The sequence below is a fragment of the Lates calcarifer genome, linkage group LG20, assembly GCF_001640805.2.
Source record: "Lates calcarifer isolate ASB-BC8 linkage group LG20, TLL_Latcal_v3, whole genome shotgun sequence".
NCBI lineage: Eukaryota > Metazoa > Chordata > Actinopteri > Centropomidae > Lates > Lates calcarifer.
In genome coordinates this window covers 17,802,015-17,827,257 of record NC_066852.1, presented here as the reverse complement: position 1 = coordinate 17,827,257, position 25,243 = coordinate 17,802,015, and the positions used below count along the sequence as shown (strand labels likewise).

Here is a 25,243-nt window from a genome sequence, read left to right as displayed (position 1 = left end):
ATTTCACTCCAGCCTAGCTCCCAGTGTCTGTTCATCTTTTATCCCTCCTGTCTGGCTGGAGCAGACTAATTGAGACTTTCCGCAGATGCAGGTGAAAGTGTTGAGAGAGGTGTTATTCACATGTGGCACCAAGAAGAGGAGAAGCACTCGCGGGAAATCAAAGCCAGTGTTACAGCAGAGCTCCTCCAACAAACAAGAATGAGGGAAGGCTGGCGCCAGGGTGGACCAGAATGCACTGTCAGAACTTGATGCCGCCAGATTGCCAGGTACCTGCCCTTCTGGCAGTTTTAACAGTGGACACGGAGGCTGTAGTCAGTAGTTCCCTCTTCTGCAGAGCATTAAGGGTGACTTGCCTCAATCAGTTGTCCTGAGGAAGAAATCAGGCTGTTGCAGAGGAGAAAAGAGTGCTTCCCCTCTGCGAGCTGCTCTCTGCAATCAGCCATAAGCTGGGGACATATGCACAGATGCACAAATACAGATACACATTCATACTCATACAAACTTGATCATGTAGGTGGACATGCATGCTTATATAAATATACATATGCATACCTGTATGGATATTTCTATGCATATGCATGCATACAGAATTACGTACTGTACAAACACATACAGACTGCATGTGTACACCACATATTCATTTAACCGAATAGACACACAGAGATGCTTTCAGTATGGACATGTCATGGATAATCTTACAATGTCAGTGATTTTGATAAAAGGATGATGAGAACAGAGTCTTACAAAGGGGCAGGGGGGTTAGCACAGTTACTGACTGAAAAAATCTATTTAGACTCACTATATAGTTTTAAGAAACATGTTAGAGGAATTAAAGAGCATTGAAATGCAGCTTAACATATATTAGACAAATGGGGAATTCTTTTTCTATCAAAGCTGCCAACATGCTGCATTTATTAATCACTTGATCCTCTCCCACATGTTGCATTATTCTACAGCCTACCAGCATGCTGGAGAAACCAGTCATTACTAATGTATGCAAACATCATCAACAGCACTGGAAAATGTAAATAACTTGGATTCAGGTGTTGTTTACTTAAAGATCTGTCAATCTAGAAGTGTTATGTGTTAAGTAGTTAAAAAGTTTGGTGGTGAGGTTTGTTGATTTTAAAATAAAAGTAAATAAAAACTCACTTCAGTGTCTCAACTGCAGCTCTGTCAATTACAGATTTTTTTTTAAATATAAGTCTGGTACATGAAGTTTTGAATAACCTGTTCTCTCCTCTGTTATGTAACTTTATCTCTCCTGGGGCAGAGAGCATCATGAAATTCCATCACAGATTTTGCCCTACCCTTTAGTTGTACTGTATTTGGGCAGTCAGGTTTTTCTGTTTAAGCCACTGCCCAGTGGAATTCTCTGAGAAAAGATGACATATGTGGCACACACATACAAATATATCATAAATATTCATACTGTACCTGTACACGCATGTAACACTGAATCTTGATGAGTAGTGTTCTCCAGTTACTGTGCTGAATACTGTTAATCTGCACAGTAGTATTACAAATGCTTAAGCAAATATACAATATGTTTTTGCAAATGTGCATGCAAGCAAAATATGTGTGTATGTGCATTAAAAGGCATAAAATGCATATGTATAAGTAAAGAAAAATGCACAAATATTCATTTACATCCCACATATGTACATTAAGGAAAAATCTTGTGAATTAGCAACAAGCATACACACACCCACATCTGTCTATTTACACACACACACAGATGCACAACACAATACAGGAGAAAATAAGGAGGTAAATCCGAAGCTAAAGCTAGAGATAGTCTGCAAATCTCTGATCTTTAAACACTCATAATAAATATTCAGTATTCATAATTGCCAATGAAACACCATGATTTATAAACACCACGTGAATGAATATCAAAAGAAGTACAGTGTTCAGCTCCATGTTTAGAATGCTAACCTGAGATAAAGAACTCAGGGGCCTCTCTGCTGCATCTTTGAAACAAAGAAGTACATATATACCATTGATTTTCTGTATTCCAAGACCTCTTTGTCATTCTTGATTGTATATGATCTGTGTAGGTGTGTGCATGTGTGTAAATGCTCTTCACTTGCAATACACTTTTACTCAATACTTTCACATTGTCACACCTTTTAACAGTTTATACCACATTTTAAATTTTCTCTTCATATCAGCTATATTGTATGTAGAGGAATGGCAGACATAAGACACCATGGAAAACATTATGGAAACTAGCAGCCACTTTTGAAAGCTAACAGGAATCCAACGAAAGTTTGAATAATGAAAAGGAGGAAAACCCTTTTTTTTCTTTTTAGTTTTCAACTGCAACGTCCGGATACAAGTCAGCATCTTTTTATCTTCACAGTGACAGTCAGTACTTTTTGCTGCAAGGTTGACTATTACATTTCCTCTTCATGTTATGCATTTCAGTAGTTTTCCACTCCACAGCTGAATTCTACACACAGTGTCCCTATGATGCCATCGCTATGTGCAGTAACAGATCATCTCAGTGGGAGTTAAGCCATAATTCACTTAATTAGCTCCCATGCCAGTATGAACATGAGTGTATGAGCTGCGTGTGGATACAGCACATGTATATGGTAAAAATGTATGAACTGAGTGGGGGGGTGGGGGGTGGGGGGTTGCCTAGAGATCTATCAGATCCACCTTTACTTTTCATTTAATTTAAGTGCTCAAAAAGCTGTTTGCTTATTTTGGATTTCTTCATGTTATGCCTGTTGGTCCAGCTCCTAACTACGCCTCTCTTCTGCATATGATTTGTTGTGGTTTTTCCCATTCACTTCAATACAGCTTCACAGAGCCAGCCTCTAGTGGCCATTACAGGAAGTGCTTCTGTAGATACTTTACACTGGCTTCAGTATTGAGCTGTAGTTTTTGCTGCTTTCTGTGCTTTCTTTGGCCTTGTACATGTTTTTCAAATGCTTCTGCTATAGGGAACGTATTTGAGTTCTATTCACTATCTGAATTTGTCTTTGTGTATGCCTGCTGGCCTTGATCTCTCTCTCTCTCTCTCTCTCTCTCTCTCTCTCTCTCTCTCTCTCTCTCTGTCTGTTTTTCTGTCTCATCTTAGTTGGTACATGTACACGGTGGCTCTTCTCTCATTTTCCCTCTCAAAAACACATGACTGCTTGTGAATGCACGCCAAACATGCACGTACAAACAGCGCTGTGGATGCAAGCAAATAGGGCCACGGAGCGGAGGCAGACAGCACAGCAGCAGCAGCGCTCTCACTCGTCAGTTTACATAACACTGATTATAACCCTGAGATTTAGCCAACCAAGGCGCAACAGTTTAGTTTGGCCTGGGCATTAAAATCTCGCTGACCATCTGTTCCACAGTTTAGTTGCTTTCCTTCAAACACTTTTCCTGGACACAGATTCTACCTAGTGAAACTGTGCACTTCTGCCACTCAAGCCTCAGAGAGCAAAATAATCTTTATCAGGTATTTTTAAAATAGTCTTTTAGCCTGAAATAGTGTCCTGTCTCTTTACTTCTAAGTAGATTAGTTATTTGTATTGTATTTAACTTTGTGCTATTTATTTCACTATATTATTTCGCCCAAGTGTTTCATTGTCTCTGTTTTTTCCTTGTACAGCGACACTGCATCCTTTGCATATCTCATAATTATTAAAATAAATAGATATGGAAATAAAATAATGGAATAATTACATATGATTTTAGGAAACTACTTCAGATTTTACAGTAAATAAATCTTATGTGTAGCTACACATTTGAAGTTCAGTATTCTTCTATTCCTTTGCACTTGGTGTAAATATTTAACTGTCAAACGATGTACAAATCTATTGTTCTGAGAGATTAAAGCAACTCGAATGACAGATAACTATTTTAATCGTTCTAATGTCAAAACTAATTTGCAAGATAGATTAAATATATCAGGAGCACCATGAACTGAGGAGACAAGCACAGTTTACTGCACTCAATATGATGGGCCTAGGTTTGTGTTCACAAACTAACTAGAAAGTTACATGTTGTCGATATTTGGGGATCAATTATATCTTCTCTTTGCTTAATTTATGTTTACGTAACCCATATAAAATGGGGCCAGTTTCCTGTTGTCATAGAGAGTGCAACACTGCCCACTCATGCCAGCCTGCTGCCTTCACCACACGTCCTCATGAACTCTCCCACTGAAAACCCCATTTCAACCTGGTTTAAACGCGACAAAGCAGTTTCTGGCATGTGACGACACAGAATGGTGTTAAAACGTGTCTGTTTTAATGTGTCAAAGCAATTAAGTTCTTTTATTAGAATCTCAGTTGTGTATGTGATGGAGACCGCTTCGGCCGAGTTATTGGTGTGGGAACACCGGTGAGTTGAAGCACACGTTCCTTGCTAGCCTGTTGCTCGTTACTGTGAGGAGAGTGGGCGACGCCATATTTGATGTCCGGGTTCAGATAGTTTTCATAAAAACAGTCGGCGTTATGAGAGTTATGAGCACTTTGTATTGTATCGTTGTATTAATGTTCTATAAAGATAGCTAACGCTAATGGCTAGCGCTAGCGCTAACGCTAATTGCTAAGGCTGGGTAATTGTGCTTCGTGGTATTAATGCAACGCTAATAGTTTCCTTTGGCTAATGGAATAGCTGACAGCTTGACGAAATATTAAAGGTGCATTGCATTTTGTTGACATTAAAATCATTTGGGTGTAGCGGGGTTGATTTACTACAATGCTTTATTGTTATTTAGGTCGTTTTGATTGTTAAAATTTACATGCTAAGTTAACTAGTTTTGGTAATTAAGTTCATATTCATGCTAAATGGAGCATATTGAAATGATGTATAAAAAGAGTTGAAGGGATGTATTACAGGTAAAAACTAGTTTAAAGAGACAAACAGCTCATATGGTAATGAATAATAATAACCAACCGATGATCTATTGTAACTCATGATACAGAATGATAATTCATCTTACTGTATTATTTATGTAGATTGTTTTTTGTCTACCGGTTAGAACCTGTAGGATTTGGTAATGGCGAGCCCAACTAGTGAGACAGTGACAGTTGTGGAAGCGATGCAACCCACCGTGGGATCTGTCCATGGAAGACATCTGACCAGCCTGATTCATTCATTCAACGGGACACAAGATAAGAACATGTGCACACCACTAACTCTACCCAGGTAGTAAACACACATTCACAAAGACAAGGAACTAGCACTGGAGCACTAGCGCTAAGGATTCCAATTCTGAAGAGGCTCCTTTTTTTCCTTCTTTCATTTATTATTTTTGAAAGAGCTCTATCTTTCTGTTTTTATTTCTCTTCTTTGTACACAAATTGCAGCTCTGTGTAGTCAGCTGTTCACTCACTGAGTCACTCCTCATACATAGGTAGATGTTATTTTGACCTTGGATGCAGTCGTGGGTAAAGCCATCTATGTCCACTTTGTGTGCCTTGTTATATCTCTTAAATTATAGCATTTGACAGAAGATGTTATTGTATATGAAATCAGACTGTGCAAGAGTCATGACACTACATTCAGCGCCTCTGCTGCAAAACCTAGAGTTGTGCTTCTCTGAGAACGGATCTGTGGTTATGTCAGTAGTCTTTTGTGTTTTGAAGATCAGCTGAATGATATAGTCAATGAGTCCTTTGTAATTATGACTCAACCCCCTCTGCGATGGACCTTGATTCCATACTGTCCTCCCTTTGTCCGATATTTCCTCTGAGTGCAGTTTACAAGTTAGAGTACTGACATTAATGGATCGTAAACTCTCTTCCCTCTCCAGATGCGATAGAGAAATTGCAGTGTAGCACCATTAACTATGGCAATTATATGGAATGACAGTTCCTCTCAAACATATCACTGATCCCAAAATAAAGACAGAGTGAGAGAGATAGATAGACAGGGAGAGATAGAGAGAAGGATGTTCTCTGATTGTTAGCACAAGGTAATGAAACACTGAAAAGGTGACATTATCAACATGTGGGCTGAGAGATTCAGTGAGACTGTTGCTGCCTCTATTTCTGGAGGTGTAGGAGTATTTGTGTATGTGTGTGCGCGCGTGTGTTTGTGATTGAGAGAGAGGCCGGTGGTGTCAGAGTGTGCACGTATGTGTGCGTGCGAAAGTGACAGAATAAAAAACAGCGATAGATGGAGGGAAAAGAGGGGAAGAGATTTTTCACACGTCTCCTACCTCATTAGAGCCCATCATTCAGTCATTCAGCAAAACTGTGAATTTGTATGTAGGTGCTATTGTGGGTTGCAGCCACGAAATGTTGCTCTTCTATTCCCACCATTCGGCCACGACTAAGAATATTTCTTTTTGACTCGTATTATTATGATTAATGCCTGAGGAGTTATTGTTAGCATTCCTCAATGTGTCAAATGGTGAGATATGCTGAACAATGTCCTGCTGTACATAGTACATACATGCCCATATCAAATGAAGAAAGCATACACGGCAAAAACGTCACTTTCTACAACAAATTTATCTTCTTTTCTCTGAAGAGCACTGGACTGTGCTGTATTGCTTTGAGCATAGATTTCCTCCCCTGTTGACTCCCTCATTAAAATGTGTGGAATCAGTGATGGTGCTGCTGTTGCAGTAACCCACTCTTGCAAGTAGCAACTGTGGATAATGTTATTAATGTAATGTGGTAGTTACCAAACTGGACCTGAAAATTGTAGTTATACAACTAACCAGAGAGAGAAGAGCAAGAGAGACACATCAATGTACACAGAGGTAGTTAAACAACATTGACATCATAACCACTGGATAAAACTCAGATATTTGATTATCTGGCTTCTGTTTTGCCATACTTCAGACATCATCACTTTCATCTCTTGTTGCTGGCATGAGCAAATCCAACAGACACAGACCTACAATTACCCCTCCTTGATCAGAGTCTAGCAGGAGCACAAGTGGAGAAACTTGATGGCTATTTTTGTTTGCGCAATTTTAGCACTCTTTCAGCATAAGCTGCTACCGCTCAGAATACATTAGGGGGAGTGAAAGAGCAATGAGAGAGAGAGAGAGAGAGAGAGAGAGAGAGAGAGAGAGTGTCATATTTGGGATAAAAGCAAAACTATTGTCTGCCTCAGCTTGTCAATGTCAAATACAGCTGCTGGGCTTTAGCAGTCCTACTTACATGTTGTTAAAATGAGGCAACACAGTGTAAAGTTGGGGGTGAAAAATTCAAACACAACACAAAAATTTTGGCATAAAGTTAAGATAAACCACAAACAATAGGATCATTAGACTGATGTGCATGAATATGACATATTAATTGGTTTTAATTTACATGCATTATTATCCTATGGTAGTTTCTTTCAACTTGATAATAAAAATACTGCTCATTACGGTGTTCTCCTAAAATCTTTGCTGTCACTTGAAGGTACCGATATCTACCTTTGGCCTCTGAGTCTACATTCCCCCGAGGTGGAAGTTATTATTATTGTGCCATGATTCGTGGTGTGTTGTTTCCCTATGGGGAGTTATGAGGTCATGGCCAAGATAGTGTTTGGGTTTGGTCTACAGCAGCAAAAGCTACTTTACCTATCTTTGGCACTGGTTGTAGATCATAACAGTCTCTAAAAGCCACAGAGGTAGTACACATGTGAGATGTTTATGTGAATGGTCAACAACTTTGCCAGTGATTAAATTACAGAATTGCAACAAGCCATCAACAAAATGGCCCTTGATTTTAGGATAAGTCCAACCACTAAATAATCAAAATCAGCGGTGTTAATAAAACATCTCAGAGCACTACCCGCCCCCACGAATCAATAACAAAGAGTGCAGCTTGTGATTCAGGGGAAATGAAAATCAGACCCAGACATTTGCTTTTGGCTGACTCTCTAAGCCCCCGTGGACAAAAACCTTAGTGACTGGCATGAGCGCTATCCCCTCCTGTCAGAAAGAGCTCCCTTCATCCATGACCTTCAGCCATGCAACTGTGTTGAAAGGGAGAAACAGGAGTGATGTAGCTGTGTTTCAGATTAACAACTTGAGAGATGTACTGTGTATTGATTAGGCACACTATGGTAGCTCTAATCGTGGAGAGTTTAATAACTAGTGAATCATGTGTTATTCAAAGTAAAGGTACACCTATTCCTGGCATATATATGACACTTTTTGCTCCCTAATTTGAATTTATGAGAAAGCCAAGGCTGACCTGCTGCTGACCCAGTTGCAGGCATTTATAATCATAATGTACAAATATACAGTCTCCTCACAGATGCTCCTTTTTGCTTATGCCAGTTATATAAAGGCATCAAAAATAAATCATTGTTAAGTAAACACTAAAAAAAAACTCATCATAGCTGCTATAAATTATTTCATCTTTGCACACACACACAAAATGCAGCCCTTCCTGTGTTGACATGCATTACCTCCATAATAGTTTTGTAAACAAGATTATATTTTTTCTTGTTCTGTAAGAAAGACGCAAGTAAATAAGTTCTGCTGTGACTTAAAAATGCAGTGTTGCGCAGTAAAGACACAAACTGTGTATCTAGACATGATCATTATTCACAAACATCTACTGTAACATCTACAAGCACAAATACACCCTTAGCAACACACACACAGACACACACACATCTACAGAAGTGCTCAGTGGCCCTCCAGGTTTATGCTAGGTAATATCATCCATGCTTCGACGGTCGCAACCAAGGTCAAGTGCTGTGTAATGAAGATTGATGTTGACATGATGTGGACCGAAAATTGACAGCACCGACTGTGCAACGTTGTGGGTGTATGTGTTGGACTGCGTTTGTGTGTAATGATGCATGAGGAAAAAATTGGAAAGTAAGAAGGAAAGATAGCAGCCCAGTGTGTAAACAGCTTTTTTGGGGTTTTTCTATTGTAAAGAAACTGTATCAGGCATTTAAATAAAATTCAGATCACATGTTGGGTATCTGTAAACACTGCTTGCAGCTGTTGTGTTTAGGCTACATTAGCTTGTCCCAAATGCTTTTCAACCCTCACCAAGCCTCCAGTCAGCCTCTATAGCTAGTTGACCATGATCGATGAGAGGCACAAGACCACATTGGTGAGGGAGAGGTGACCACTGGAGCTTACAGAGGTAATAAGGTGTGATGGTGGTTGAGATAGCTGCAGTGGATGTATTAGTGCCTCATACAGTATGAGTGTAGGTTCACATTCTCTTTGGCATCAATCCTGTTTTGGATAAAGCGCTCTGGCTGAAAAGACCTTACAGTTTATGACAGTTTGAGAGTCAGTCTCATGGACTTTATGTATTCAGAAAGCTTGTCACTCTTTGATGATGAGAATGAAGGAGGAATACTTTGCAAGGCTCTCAGGGCACAAAAAAATCCCTAGCTCTCACTTTTCAAAATAAGGAAAAATATTAAAATATCTGACAGGACGCTCTCAGTGAAATTGCTGAAAAATCTATTAGCGTATGTAAATCATATAAAACCATTCATCGAGATTCTGAATGAGTGACTACATTATCATTTCTGTAGGGCATTAAGTTCTTGTGACTCACATTTTAAGATGTAATCAGGCTAAAACAGCCAGATGCTAAAAAGTGAAACACAGTGGTGTCAGACAGTAAGACAAAGACCATGCCCTATCATTGCTTGTAATGATACCTTGTTTCTGGCACTCATTCTTGTTTCTTATGGTTTCAAGCAGTTAGCAAGACTCTGTTCTCTCTGAGACTTTACATGGATTTGGAGCTTCAAGACCTTGTACCAGGTTGCTTGTGTGAGAATGAAGAATGAAGGGATGAGGAATTCAGAATAAATGAGAATTAGGGTGCCTTCACATTCTGATCAGGTGTGTTCAATGAGCCTTGGTAGGATGATATAACATTAAACCCAATGTATGTTCTGGGGAATAAATCACACTTACCTTGTGTCTTTTATATTTTTCATCTCATTCAAACTGACTTTGATAATATTTTTTCTGTCATAAATACTGCAGTCTCTAAGAGCAAAGTAGTTGGGGACAGCTGGGGACAGCAAAATGGGGATTTGTGGGTTAATTAAATATTAAAATGGACATGTTGACCCAGACTTGATCTAAATTCACAAAAGTTTTTGTTTCTTATGAATATGCATAAGTTCCTAACTGTGGCTGACTAACTTGTGACTGAACTGGTTGAAAATGGTTTGTTAAAGGTTTGACTACAGTTGATATGGAGGCAATAGAGTCACTGATGTTAACTATTGAAACATACTACGTTTAAGTATGGACATCTTTTACATTTTTCTGCAAACTTTCCCATTTTCTACAGATAAAGTGCAAAGTCTGGTGTTTTACTAATAACACAGATCAAAATTAACCTGGATGCAGTTTGAAATAAGAATTGTAAGTTAGTACAAGGTGCATTTGAGGAACTCTTGGACCTGTGAAAAAAGGTGTTTTCCCTTTTCAGATGGTGATTGACTCACCATATATCACACGGACCCTGAAGCCAACACTGGAATCCTCCTCCTCAGCGTCCCATGTGCTTCCTGCACCTGTGGCTTTTCTCAAGCTCTGATTTGGAATTGTCATATTAATGCTTTTTCTGACCTCCAGGGCCAGGACATCAATCTCTGAAGAGGGAATAGATTTGTGTTGGACACCTGGAGCCATTCACTTTGCTAGGATGACCTGTTCACTTTATGATGATGGCACTTGTGTCAAAGTGGGTGGTAAATTCCCACACGCTGGGATTATTTTAGCCTCTGAGGTGATGGTCAGTGCTTGTCTGTGGCAGAGTTGCTGGAATCTTTTACTGTACTAGAGTGATTAGAATTTTTGAAGGTTTGGTTTCTGAATCTATTTTTCAAGAAGAAGAAGCAAGTTTAAAAACACAGGACTGTCCATCAGAATAAAACCAGGTCATGGGTGTGTCCTACTCCCCAGCCCTGTGACATTGCTGTAACAAAGGCAGGGATTGACCCTTGTATTTATTTCTGAAAGGACATCACTAGAGAGGTGGTCACCAGTATTTATTTACATGTTGGCATGCAGCTAATGCTTGCCCAGAGCTCTTTGAAATGGGCAGGGAATGGTTCAGATGGGGTGAACACATTGACTGCTGAGACGGCAGATTGGAGTTTTAGCTCTACAAACATTTCCTAGAGACAAAGCTCCTCTAGAGGTTAATTCTCAATAAATTGGACCAAACAATTTAAGTTTTCATGACATGACCTGTGTTTTAATCCCATACTACACTGTAATTGAGAGGAAGTGTTGAGTATGTAGTGTGTTCACACCAATAAGTGACATACTTACAATATGTCAGTACATTTATGCATGTAATTCAAATGAGGATAGATTATGGGACTAGAAAGTGTCTGGTTGGTGTTGCTGCAGTGTTATCAAGATAGTACCAGAACCATGCAGCATGGACAGAGAGAACTCCCGCTTTGTTGAGCAGTCATGAATGTATTAAGAGAACTCAATACTGTTCAAATATGCTACCCCATACATTCCAATGAAAAGTGCTCAGAGGGCCCATAAAGCATGTGCATTAGAGTTCTTCTCTTGCTGGGCTGACTGACGTCCTGCTGATTCCCTGAACACAAGAAAATCATTTGCTATGTAGCTATGTGTTAGTTTTCAGGAGTCTCTTGAGCAGTGTGCTTCACATGACCTGGAATTCTAACTGTGACCACTGTGCCAAAATCACCCTTTAGTCAGCACCACTCCTTGGGGGGGGGGGTTGGTGTTGAGTATCTTTATGTTGACCTACAGTACTTCTTAGCTCCTTGACCATTATGTTCATCACTAAAAAATATTTAACGACACTTTATGCTGAATACATAAAACCTGTGACCTTTATGCTACCAGGTAGTCTATGTGAAATTGCTTGGAAGTAATCACTTTCAGGGGATCTATTGTTGGCTGAGTTTTTGTGGGGTGACAGCTGTGCTTCCGAGCGCTATGGGAAGAGGAATGTTTTCTTTTGTTTGGGTTGAGTGTCAGGCCTAGAATATGTGCTGATGTGAAATATGTCAACTCAACACTGGCCTGAAGGTTCTCCTTGGAGCAGGTATTTACTTGAGCACCGTCAGCATATTGGACCAGGCTGTAAATTGGTTGATGTAGAATACAGCTGCACAAGTCCTGATGCGTATTTCTATGGGAAGCAATCTCTGACGAGCAGGCCATCCACGCTGGCAAGACAGACAATAGAGGGGTTGGACTTCACAAGGTGCGACGTCAACATCATCATCACTGTTATTTTTGTTTACCAATCAATGCTCTACACCTCGACAGTAATATTTTGTCGTGCGTCTCCGCCCTAATCTGTTTCTGTTATCATTTAATGCTTGCTTCCTTCTCCACTCTCACTTATCTGCTCAGCACACTGACCATGTTCACATGCCTCCCTTCTCATTTCTTTTCTCCGACAGCCCTTACAACCTTCATCCATCCATCCATCCACTCATCCATCCATCCATCTATCCATCCATTTATTCACCCATAGCCATTCATTTATCCATCCAGCCAATCCCTTATCTTCCCCCCACAGTGTCCATTACATCCACCCCTCATCCCTTATCCTGAGTTCACCTGTACTGTTATATGTCTCTCAGCCGTCCACTTCCTCCCCCACCCCCCTGTGCTAATTTATCTTTTTCTAATTCACTCTGCTCAACCCTGTGCCTCACTGAATTACTCTGCCACCATTATTTGTTTCCTGTTCTTCACCCTCTGTGTCATCTTCACACCATTTTTCAGTCCCTTCCTGCTTTGTTTCTTTTCATTTCACAGGAACATGATTTTTATCATGTCTTCCTCCTGACAAAAGGACAGATTTTTCACTTTCCTTTCTCCATTTTGGTTTTTGTCTCTTTCTATTCTCACAGCCCATTTCCTATAGTGCCTCCTCTCCTCCTCAGTTTCTCCTTAACCCCACTCCCCACAACCTTACCTCTGCCCCTGCCTTGATCCTTTTGTCCCACATTCCCTTACCTTATTGCAGGCTAGATTCTGCCTTCTCTTCCCCTTCTCCCACATCTGTTACTTACTTCCTTGCCCTTGACTGTGTTATTCCCTCCTCATCTGTCCTCCTTTTTCTTCTTCCCTTTGTTCCCTTTGATCCATTTTCCCTCCAATTACTTTTACCTTAAAATTTTCCCATGTGTCCATCTTCCAAATGTCACTCTGCATCCCCTCCTTGCCCCCCCTTCCTTACTTTCCCAGCCTTTTTGATGCCACTGCCAGCCTCTGTCTTGCTTTCTCTAATAGACTTGTACATCTCCTTCCCTCCCTTTCTCTTCCCTCCCCGTGCTATTCTTTTTCTTCAATCTGACATGCCCCCTAGTGTGCACTCTGGAGTCCCATTTGGGGTAGTTAGATTATTTACAGATTTTATTTCCATGTAATATTAGTAGAGCAGCAAGTTTTAAAGACTCAAAGTCTGTGAATAAACTGAGACTATAGCTAAATGTATAAAGGGAATCATTGCTAAATGTGCTCATCATTACATAAAGTCTTTAAGCAATATTTTTTAGTGACCTAGTTGGGATGAGTCATAAATGACCACATGAAAAAGCCTATTTTTTGAAACTGGTCACATTATGCCATAGCCTGTTACACGGTAGGAATTAAGATTATGACACAGGCAGTATATTGGCAGGAAAAAAGCTGTTTAATTAATATGTTAAAAAAAAAATCAATCTTACTCATTCTGTAAACTCAACAGGGATCATTTAGGTTTGCTTTCGGCTTGGTCATGCAAAACCACCCACCAGTGGGAACACACACAGCTTTTACATAAGATTGACTGCATAGCTTGCAGCAAATACACAGGAATCAGTGATGTTATTGATTGAGCTTAACTCATTGATGTATACCAGTAACATTTTTGGTGCATAAACCTAAATCATATCAAGTGACAATAACCTTAAGAAAGTACTTATTTATACCCACAGCATGATCTCGTTCTAAACCTAACCAAGTAGCTTTTGTACCTAAACTTAACCAAACCATAACTGTTCCATAAGTTTAGTTGCATGGTCATTATTGTAACCACAACAGTGAAGGTCCAGTCCATCTACTGCTGTTTAGGAGATGCTACTGTGGTCGTATCAGGGGGTAGAGACAAACAACCTGTGTGGTTGTTCAGGTTGGAGGACTTGTTGGTTCTGGAGCATGTCTGGGTGTTATACGTAGGGCTATTTTCATGATTAATCTGATTTCATGATTAATCTGATTTTTTTTGCACTTCGTGATCTTAAATTTTTAGACGCTGAGTCACAAATAGGTATACAGTTAACAAAAAGGCACAGTAACTTTCAAAGACAGTGGGGCACTGTTGATTTTGTAAACACACTTTAACAGGAGTAAACAGTGCGTTGGTGGGGTGCTATTTTCAGTTGCATTAATATGTGCTTTTGAGTATTTACAGTAGCAGGATGGTGTATGTGGGACTGACTCAAAATAAGCTACAGTGTCCATGCTCATGGAAATGAAGGGACATGTCAGCAAGCGCATATGGGAACCTTATTTGATTTTAATGGTTTTTCAACTATAACTGAGCTCTGTGGCAGAACACAGTAAACAACACAGAAAATACTTGTTGGTGGAATCAGCTCATTGGAATTTGTTGACTGTAACCACACTAATCATTTAAGGGCCATAATACGTTTTACTTGCCTTTTCTGTACCTGATCTGCAGTGGCCTTAAGAGTAAATGAATCAGTGGCCTACTGTCTGCTTAGGAATTCTTGAGGATTTGCTCATTTTATCAGGGTAAGGCAATCAAGAGGAACTGAAAGTGTCCAGAGAGATGAGCAAACCATTCAACCAAAGCAACCAATGCCTTGACCCTGTGACACAACTGTCTGGTCAGGCCACATCATTCACTTGGAGGTTTGTTTTTCACTAAGATGTGTGCTCATGTATTTGTGTCAGGCAAGGTTTACTCAGATATTTCAGATAGACTGCCATCTTGATCTCATTCTTTAGTTGTGTTGTATTTGTAGGGGACAGTGGAATGATTGCGGCGTTCAGAAAAATGTCTCCCCCTCAAACCATCTATGACATTTTGGTTTTCACATTTCCCAGATCTCTGAGCCAAAACTGTCCAACCATACATCCAAGAATGTATAAATCCATCCATCCACTCATCTATCCCCTTCTCATCCTCTCATCCATCCACCCACCCAGCCAGCCAGCTAGCCATCTGTTATTTTTTCAACTTTTTTCCCTTGCTCCCTGCTCTCTCTCTATCTCTATCTCTCTCTCTCTTTCTCTTTCTCACTTTCTGTCTCTCTTCCAAAGCCCATCCATGATATGAATGCCCCGCTCCAGTGAGCAGTGTGCTTTTTCCCAGACATCCTGACGGAGAGAGACAACTTTGGCAGAAGACTTTATGCAAGCAGTTCATTAGCTTCTCGGCTCTGGACCCCCCAACGCTCACATGATAATCAGAATGGCCGCTGCTGTGAGAAATTACTCAGAAAAGTATCCATTTGACATACAGACTGAGAGTGCTCCAGCCGGACATGTTATGCAACTGTGACCCTGGTCTCTTCGCGCTGCAAGAGTGAAGGCATTGTAGGGCAGAAAGGCTGTTGATTAAAAGGACCAATTAAAAGGGCTTTATTTCACTGCCCTTTTTATATTGTCACTTTATGCACAGGAGACTCATCCTAAACTAAAGTTTGGGGAATCAGCACTGTGTTATGATATCATTTAATTCCACAACAGAGGGTTGTTACTGTACCTCACCTGCCACTTGCAATGGTAAGCAGTGGAGCAGTTGTGCTTGAATAAAGCGTATGTCGCTGAAACTGCCTGTGTTATGGGATTGGTTATCGACTCGGGGTGCACTTACTGTGGCAGTCTGTGCTGTAAAAACATCGACACAATTTCTTTTATGTTTAGAATCACATTTTGTACAGATAAACTCTGTTCTTTATTGAGAATTGAAAGATTAATATTGTATTGGGAAAACTCACCATATCTGATGAGATTTGATTACTGATCTCGTAACCTATAGCTATAGTTTAGTTTTTAACTTATAGCAATAAAATTATAAATGTGAAATGCAACTAAGTACATTTACTTAAGTTCTGCTCTTAGAGTAATTTGAGGTACTTTGCTTGAGTATTGTCATGTCATGCTACTTTCTGCTTCTTCCCCACAGTTGAACCACTATGGTTATGAGAGCTTTTGTTACTAGTTATTAGCAGATCAGGGGCAGCTGTGGCTCAGGAAGTGGAAAGATTGTCCATTAATTACGGGGTTGTTAGTTCAATCCCCAGCTCCTACTGTCCATATTCCGATGTGTCCTTGAGCAAGACACTGCACCTCAAAGTGGACACACAATAAAAGAGTGACTGTGTAGGCTAGTTAAAAAAAAGAAGTAGTGCCCAGATAATATTCAATTGCTAATCACTAATTAAGTAAATGTATTGTGTTTCTTTAAATGGACATATTGGTCCTTGTAACTGAAGAAAATAAGCCCTGATACACAGGCAGGATTTGTGACCTTTATGACCCATGGCACAGAAAACACTATTCTGCTCTCCCAAAAAAGTCAGACTACCCTCCCTTCAGCAAAAATGAAAAATACAATACTCCCATTTTGTCTGACCTTTCCTTTTACCAAAAAGGGAGCATTGTTTGTTGTATATAATAATAGCTAATGCAGTAAGTACTGGGTGGGAATGTCTTCTTTTGCTGTTTTTGTATTTTATATGCACATTTTTTACAATTAGATTTCACTGAAACCCAGTAGCATAGGATGTTGCTGCCTGAGTGAACACACAGATTCTGTATGACTATAACAACAGCAGCTGGTATGAGGTGTGGGAGAACCGACTCAAAGTTAGCTGAGGAACAGATGGACCAGCTGGTCTCTTCTGGTGGGTTACCATGGTAATGTGGATTTGACCTTATTTGTGTCTAATATTTCTACTGCCCCACCACCACACCGCACCAAATCCTTTCCGTAATAAGAAAAGCATATATGTCCATGTGTATACTCAAATGTGCACTCACATGGATAGCCACTTAAACCCACATTACTTGGCCATCAACAAAAACCACACATGTTAATACCCGTTTGCCCACACACATATGTATGCACCTATTTCCAGCAGGATCAGGCAATACCCGCTGTGCTTGGAGTTACTGTTGCCTCTTCTTATTCAGTTTGCTTTCTAAACCCAGGGGAGGTCTCCCTTGTTCCTCATTAGCATAGGTTCTGTCCACAGCATGTAGCCTGTCATCAATCTTCCACTTAAGATATGCAAACTTGGAACAAAAAAGAAGAGAAAAAAATCAGACAACAGGAGACTGTAGGTCAGTTTTACAGTAGAGTTAAATGCTTGTTTGCAGTGTAGATTTGTGACCTCTATAAATTTCTGCAAATTAATTTTAATTTTTTTTTTTTTTTAATTATTTTTAAGGTCCGCTTTTGCTCCATGTAGTCCTCCTAATTTTGTGGCTAGATGTAAAGTAAGGGATGAGCGGCTTGCAATGAAAAACTGGTTAGAGTGTCACCTCTGCCCAGGTGGCCACAGTATTTATTGCTACAATACATGCTAATGCTTCATGAAGTCATAAAGGAGTCATTAAGTTCTATTCTTTACGGCCATAAAGGATTTCTGGGTCCACTACAGCTTGTGATTTACGCTGATAAAGCGAGTGTATTTACACTGCTTGCACTACTATTACTGCTGTTATACAATGAACTTAAAGCCACCTTAAGTCTGAGATGTGTAGCTTTTCCTTCTTTACTGGCTACTGAACTTTTTCTTCCCTGCATCAGTTTGCTCCTTTCTCCAACCAGTCTCAACATGCTTTTTTCGGTCTTCAATGGAGTTCTAACTGCTAAAACGGCAGGTTTTCCTGCCAGTGAAACTCTTTTTTTTCCCCCTTTGAGTGCATGGAGCCAGGAAGTCCCATTGGTGTATAGAGATATTTTAATGCTAAAACCATGGTGCCTAATATACTGGTGGGTGCTATAAATTGCTTGCATAGCTGTTTACTGTAAGTGCTTTACAGGTTAGATGATCAGTGTATATAAACATATTTTTCTCTCTTTTTTGTGTTACTGTACATGTTAATATGCTTGTACCAAAGTAAAAACAGGAAAAATAAATGCAAACCATTACACTCTGATCTATTACATGTGATATATCAGCTAGTTTCTTTTTTCATGTGGTGTGGATTATTGGTCAAGTGCATCCACTGTACTGTCTATCTCCAGTATAATCTAAATGTTGAGGTCACACCAAGCTGCTTAATAAAAGTGGTTTCTCTGTAAGTACAGATCAGCTTTTCCCATCACCCAGTATGTCCCTCCCCTCTCTCACTCACTGTCACTCTCTCTCCCTCCCCTGCTTTAATCCTCACAATGAATGTCTTTTGCCTGAACTGCAGTGTCAGGAGTAACAGTGTGCTTCACACACTGAATGAAAGTGGGATTTAGGTGTACCGGTTTGTGGACAGGAACAGAGTTGATACATACATCACTGGACACCTGAGCAACCAGCGGTACTGTTTAGTCATGTAGTGGGTCAATAATTTTTTAATACAAATCAGCCATTTAGATGTATGGGTGAGTATATAACAAATATAAGTGGTGGACAAATCAACAAGAACACAAGTACAATCCTTTATGATATCAACGCTGCAAAGTTTAATTATCATGATTAATATTTAATTATCTGGTTTTTAGACTGTTGGAGACAAATTTGTTTCTGTGGTCAGTTTGTAGGCCACAATTTGTGGTAGTGGCATAGTAGATTGAATCTTAGTGTAAGAGTTCCCTGTTAATTTGTCCACCAGTATATGCAGTATAAGTGTCAGTTAGGTCAGTATACAGCATATGTGTCAGTGAGATGAAAATGTAAATCCTAATGTAATAAACCACTCCTGATGAAAGTATTAGAGAAATTCTTCAGTAATAAATTGTATTAATAAAAAAAGATAAAAACAAACAAAAACTTAACACTGATACCACCAGTAATACTACTAGTGCTTCAGTGCTTGAGGATCAATAAAAGTAATCAGGCTTAAATGGTCTCATGCACAGTACCTCTGTGATTTTCCTCATTAGAGGACCGACATGGGAGTCAGCCATCAGCACAGTTTTGGGTGGCATTTGACACATCATCAATATGACCTGGCCCTGTCCACACATACATATTCATGGTGACAGGTTTTCCCTTAGCTTAAGATACTGTATGAAACAGAGAAGGGAGGGGGGTTACCGTGGTTCCTCATTGGTTGTCGCTACTGCGTGTCAGAGGACATTTGTCTAACCTTTCTCAACTCCACCAGGGTCGCGCCGCTGGCCAAATTTTGAGTCTTGAGTCATGGTGGGTGGCACCAGGCACCAGGATGTTATTTCAAGGTTCAATTGACAATGAACAGCATCCTGTGGTGACTCCAGTGTGAGCCTACATGTGTGAACGAGGAGTAAGACACATGCAGTGTTAGGATCACAGTTATTAAAACAACTACATTATTTTCTACAATCTTCATTTCAAATTGTGATCTTTTTTTTGTTAGTGGAAGTTGTTTTCTGGTGCACCTTTACCCACCAGCAAGGTGAATTTTGCAGGCAACACTAGAAAAGCAGGAATACCAATGATACTTTCAGTACTGAAAACAAAACCTGACACATTTGCCAGGGCACTAAAGATCTAACAAGTGTTTTTCTCATAGCACAGGCTACACTGGAACTGTTGAGAGGAAGTGAGTCCTTGTAATGCCAGTGGGTTTACAGACTTTTGTTGAAACATGATTTATACAGTCACACAAGCACATATATTGGGTCGCCCATGTCCAACACCCCAGCTAACTGTGGTTACCTTCTGAAGGGTCTGCTGCCACCTCCTCCAGCTTATCAGTTGTCTCATAACAGCAAATGTTTTAGGGCAGAAAATTTCTTCTCACTTAAAGAAGTCATGACTTTTAAATGTATTACATGATTTTCCATCCGCATTTTTGATTCCTGTGTGAGCCTTCACATTATTTTAAATGTCATCTCCAGACACTTTGAGTGCATTGTGAACTGAAAAGCAGACGAGGTGTTCCAAGTCTGTTATTTTGTCTTGCATGTAGTCTAAAACAAACAGAGAGAGGGTGTTCATAGCCAAGACGTGTTCATCTGTAATGCCTTGTTTAAATAAGATAGTTTTGATTAGAATTCATTTGGCTAGTTGCCCAGGCCACAGAACTGCATCTATTAATCTCTCCTCATAAGGAAATCATAATACAAATGGCATCAACTTCATTATCAAACTATAGCCTTCGACTCAAATAAATTTGTTACACTGCATGCCATTTTGTTACTGTGGCATGCACAGGCTATTTGTAATACTTATGGTCTAATTAATTGACAAAGGGACTCGCTAATCTGATATTTGTGAATTGTACTCTCAGAGTGAAATGAATGAAACACGAAACTACCGGGAGCAGATAAAGATTTTCCTCATCTTCTCTATGACAGCTCAGAGTCTTGTGCAAAAGATGTTTGTGATGGTGGTGAGAAGCACTGCAAGAACCAAAATAACAAGTCTGAATGTTGATGAGAGCTACTGAGTGTCAGGGAAATGTGGCTGGGTTGTGAGTAACACAAATAAAGAAACAGATGTGTACTCATGAGTAATTTGTCGGAGGAGAATACACGCTTGCTTGCTTGGAGAAGTTTAGATGTGACCTTTCACCTGCCAGCGTGGGAGACCCAGCCGTTGGTAGCCTGTCATCTTCTCTACAAGCTCCAACTGACCTCTTGCAATAAGAAAAAAAAATGGTTGCCATGGTATCAAGAGGGATTTTAATGATATGCTTGGAGGCGTTGCTATAGAGAGACCAGTTTAATGCTGCTAAGAGTGCACCATATCTCTATGCCTGTATGGCAATAGGTCATTTGATTAGAGCAGTGCTTTGTTTTAAATGGGGCCCAGGTGGTGGTGCATCTAGCATATATATATATATATATATATATATATATATATATATATATATATATATATATAAAATTGATATAATTTAGGACAGTACAGCATCGGCTTATCGGCTTTATTGCAGAGCGTTATACATGTTTCCAGTTTGTTTGCCACTTTTTCTCTGTCAAATCACAGGGTCAAAACACACTAGAATCAGTTGAGCATAGTCTTAACATTAGTGGAAGTTATCTTCAGTGTCCATTGAGAATAAACATCCATAGTTCAGAAATCATAATACACGTTACGTTCTTATAACTTAAGATCCTGGATAATCGCTGAACTTACTGTATACAGACAGTGTTTAAAGGCAAATTATGCAATATGGACCAAGTGTTTCCTTTATTTTCCTACCTTTAAGTCATCAGGTTTTTTTTTTTTTTTTTGCTTTTTTTGGAGGAGAGGTTCAAATACAATTTATTATGCTCAACCTCTCAGGCTAATGTATTTGTGGATTCATAAGGTATTTATCTGAAAATAAGAAACTTTCAGATTTTTGAGGTTCGACTATGACCTCTTGATCAGATCAATTTATAATATGCAGCACAGGGTATATTAACCAATGTGTTTGAAGAGAACAGTGGACAAATCCAATTACTGTAATCCATTCAGAGACTGTTTTTGATCCTAATTTGAACTACTCATCGAACCTCCTCATCTGCCCAGTATGGTGTTCAATTCCAAGAGCGTGTGGAGCACTGGAGTGTATTGAAGGAGGTCATTTGTCACTGATTCTGTGGTTATTTTTAACCATCCCTCGTGTGAAGGTCTAATCAGAACAGGATGTTCCTCATCAAATTAACCAGGAAATATATTTTTATGAAATGAGACTGGGTCTGTACATAGACCCTACCATGATGTAGCAGACTAAGGTCAATTATACAGGAGTGTTACTGGGGCTAAATGCAGATCAGGGTTGAATTTTGCAATTTCTCCACTAATGGCTTAGAATCAGAGGAGGTTAAGGTTATTAGTAACTCCATAATGAGGCAATAACCCACAGACAAAGTCATATATGAAATTAATGAAACGTCTATGCTCATTTCATTTTTTTTTCTTTCTGTTCTTCACAATTACCAAAATAATTGCATTTTAGGTCAGTACTTCAGTATTTATGACAGCTGTACGAACTAATGCATTTTTCCTCAAAATTAAGTGACACATATTCATCTCAAAATTTGAAGTATGGTTACATTTCTGTCCTTTCATTTCTGTGTAATCACATTTAGGGGACATGAACACGAGTGATTGATGAGAATTTGTGGCATTCACCATTTTTCTTGTACTTAGAATTTTCTCCTACATACAAACATAATTAATGAGTGGTCCAGACCACTCTGATATTCTTTGCAGGGGAAAACACGTTCATCACAACAGCTTATACATTTCAGTAGTTGTTAAAGAAATTCCAACAGCTGCCTCAGGGTCTTCATACAGGTTGCTATCCAGTATCATCTGTTGCACTTGACAGTGTAACGTCACCAACTGTAGGATGTAATACTCTCTGGTATAATAACTCTGTGATCGTGACATTTTTAGCAGCACTGATTATGCTTAGATCAAACTGTAGTTAAGAGATTTTGGTGAATCCAACTTGCTGTATCCTGAGAGTGTGAGTGTGAAGTAAACATGGAAATAAGACACATCATTTATGTTGTCATCAGCCTAAGGAGCAGTCTCTCCTTGTTCAAAATTATTTTGCAACAAGTGAAAGTTAGAAAGTCACTCCAGCTGTGATGAGCTTCTTCAGACCTCATTTACGTTTCACACAGTGACACATTGCATAATATCGCTAAACACTGAGGATTTTCTCCTTGGGTCGATGAAAGATTGACTGCGTAAGGACCACAAAAGCCTCACCTGATCAATGCTCTTCAAAACATTTCAGGCCCATATATTTTCCATATATTCAACAGCTAAAATGTGATATGCCGGTCTGATAGTGCCATTCAAGATACTCCAAATCAAGTGAAACCTCCTAAGCATTGTTTCATACACCGTACTGCCACTGAACAGCAAATGGAATTGGAGATCTGGGTGCATGACACCGCATTACATCCTTCAGAGGAAAAGGGAGATGGAACGAAATGAAATGAGATTCAGCCGGCACCTCCACACAAAACACTGCCACTGGTGTTTCCGTGGCTCTGTCACACAGAGAGAGACAGAAAGAGGTCTCAGTGTGTTTCCCATCTGTGTGACACTCTGCGTTCCCGGGTTATTGGCTGGTTTGTGCCGTCATGTTTCCTCTCGAACACCAGCTTGGCATGTCAGGCACGAGAGAGCGGGAGTTCTGCTTGTGTGCCCCTTTTATTTATTTGTCTTTTATCTGAATCCCCCTGTCCCCCCTCCCTTTCTCTGCTCATAATATCGCACTCCTTCTGGTTCTCTTCACTCTCCACCTCTGAGTTTATTTCTGACTTTCCCCCCACCTCTCCATCTTTGAATATTTCCTTTCACCTTCTTTTTTCTGTTTCCTCTCTGCCCCCCTCCTCTCTCTCCCTCCTTCTGTCTCTCTATCTTCTTCTCTCCTGGGTTGACAGTGTGGAAAGTTGATGAATCAGACTGCATGTGACAGTCTGGCATTTGAGTGAGTCTGATGTGGTTAATATGGTGCCTGCTGACAGTGCTGTGGAAATCATTCACAGTGGAGGAGCACTGAGACACAGCTACACTTTGGCCCAGCTACCCTCACTCCACTCCGTCGATAGTGTGTCTGCGTAGGGGGAGCATATGTTTACTTGTGCGTGTGCGTGTGTATGTGTGTATAAACTGTTTTTCCCTGGGGTCAAAGGTCAGCAGAATGAGCTGCCTTCCTTTGTTTCTGCCCACACGTATCATCCTTGCTGTAACAGCTATTACTTCAAGAGTTCACATCACCATGACTGTGAAAGTCAAGCAGCTTCACTGAACTCTCACAAAACTTTCATTATATAATGATTTACTCTGGATAAGATTATTTTCAACTTTAGATGTTTATGAGTCTAAACTTTATTTACCATAGCAAATAATGTGCACAGCTTTCACATAGCAAGAAAAACAAACAGACAAATAATAATTAAAAAAACATGGTCTGCCTTTCTCTTTCTCACTGAAGCTTGACTCAGTGACAGTCTTTGTTGAATTGAGCATTAACACTTTATTTGGTCAGATACTCCAGAATGCATTGTTTTTGTTTCCTTGATAAATTTACATTTTTTGAAATATTATCTTGTTAAGAACAATTAACAGTTTTAAAAATGTAGAGTAAATTAAGTACAGATCTTACATAGTGAATAGATTTCTTCTTAAATTATCAATAAACCTTGAGGCCAAAATTTATGCAACAATATTGAGACAATAGGGATACTGAGGTTTAGCACTGTTTGACACAATCATATGTAGAAATGTTCTTGTTATGTTATTTAGCTGTGTAACTTAATCTAAGCCCTGACTCAACTCAAATTTATTGTGCATGTACTGAGTTTAGTGATTATTGCTGATATGTGAGTATTTGTCAGTTTTTATACAGGAATAAATCTTTGTGCTGTGACTCTGTATACATATTAGCACATGCATAAGCATCTGTGTGCATCCTCACATGTACACACAAAAATATTTCTACATGTCAGTCTGTGGTGTTTGCGCGTGTGGTGACAGTGTGCGCTCAAACTGTGAGCTCTTCTCTGTGCGCGTGTGAAAACATATGGTGAGTCAGTGTGTAGGAGTTGAGCGCCAGTGTGTGTTGGAGGAGGGAGAGAGGATAGGTGGTGATGGAGAGGAGAAAGTGGATTCAGGTTGTGCACCAATAGGTGGCACTCTACCCTTTTGTGATTGGCTGTGGTGACCCAGACTGAGACAGGTCTGGAAGCACATGCGTTTGAATCCGAATGGGAACAGGAAGTTGGATGATAAAACTTCCTTTTGTTTTTCAGCTCTCTGGTTATTTCTGCCTGCCAGCGACTCTTAGTGTGGAGGAATGAGAGCAGAGTGAGAGGAGGGTGTGATGGGGGGTGTTACACCACTCTGGGTGGATGAATGGAGCATTAACATTGCTTGAGGCTCACTGTAGGGCTAAATGCATGCCTTTATAGCAAAGAGCTTCAACTTACCCAGGTAATGCATTGCCTATATATGTGTTCATGTTTATGTATAGCAGTGTAAAAAATGCTTGTGTGTATGTGCAGAAAGTCAACCAACTCTCTGTGTCGTAGGCTTTAGTTTACTGTAGTGCAACCCGTTCACAGCGTAGAACATACTGAGACTGAATAACTTAAACGTGTGAGTCATTGACCACACACAGCATCTCATATCACATCATTACTGTGATTATTGAAAGTAAAGG

At 39.8% G+C, this 25,243-nt stretch overlaps 1 protein-coding gene across 1 annotated transcript in view; it reads left to right on the top strand.

Annotated features, from left to right (window-relative positions):
• Window positions 1-4,210: 4,210 nt before the first annotated feature.
• LOC108893427 (gamma-aminobutyric acid receptor subunit beta-2) overlaps window positions 4,211-25,243 on the top strand; it is a 119,116-nt gene continuing 98,083 nt past the window's right edge. The window contains exons 1-2 of the mRNA XM_018691445.2: window positions 4,211-4,350; window positions 4,994-5,160. The gene's annotated coding sequence lies outside the window, so the exon portion shown is untranslated. The remainder of the gene's footprint in view (window positions 4,351-4,993; window positions 5,161-25,243) is intronic.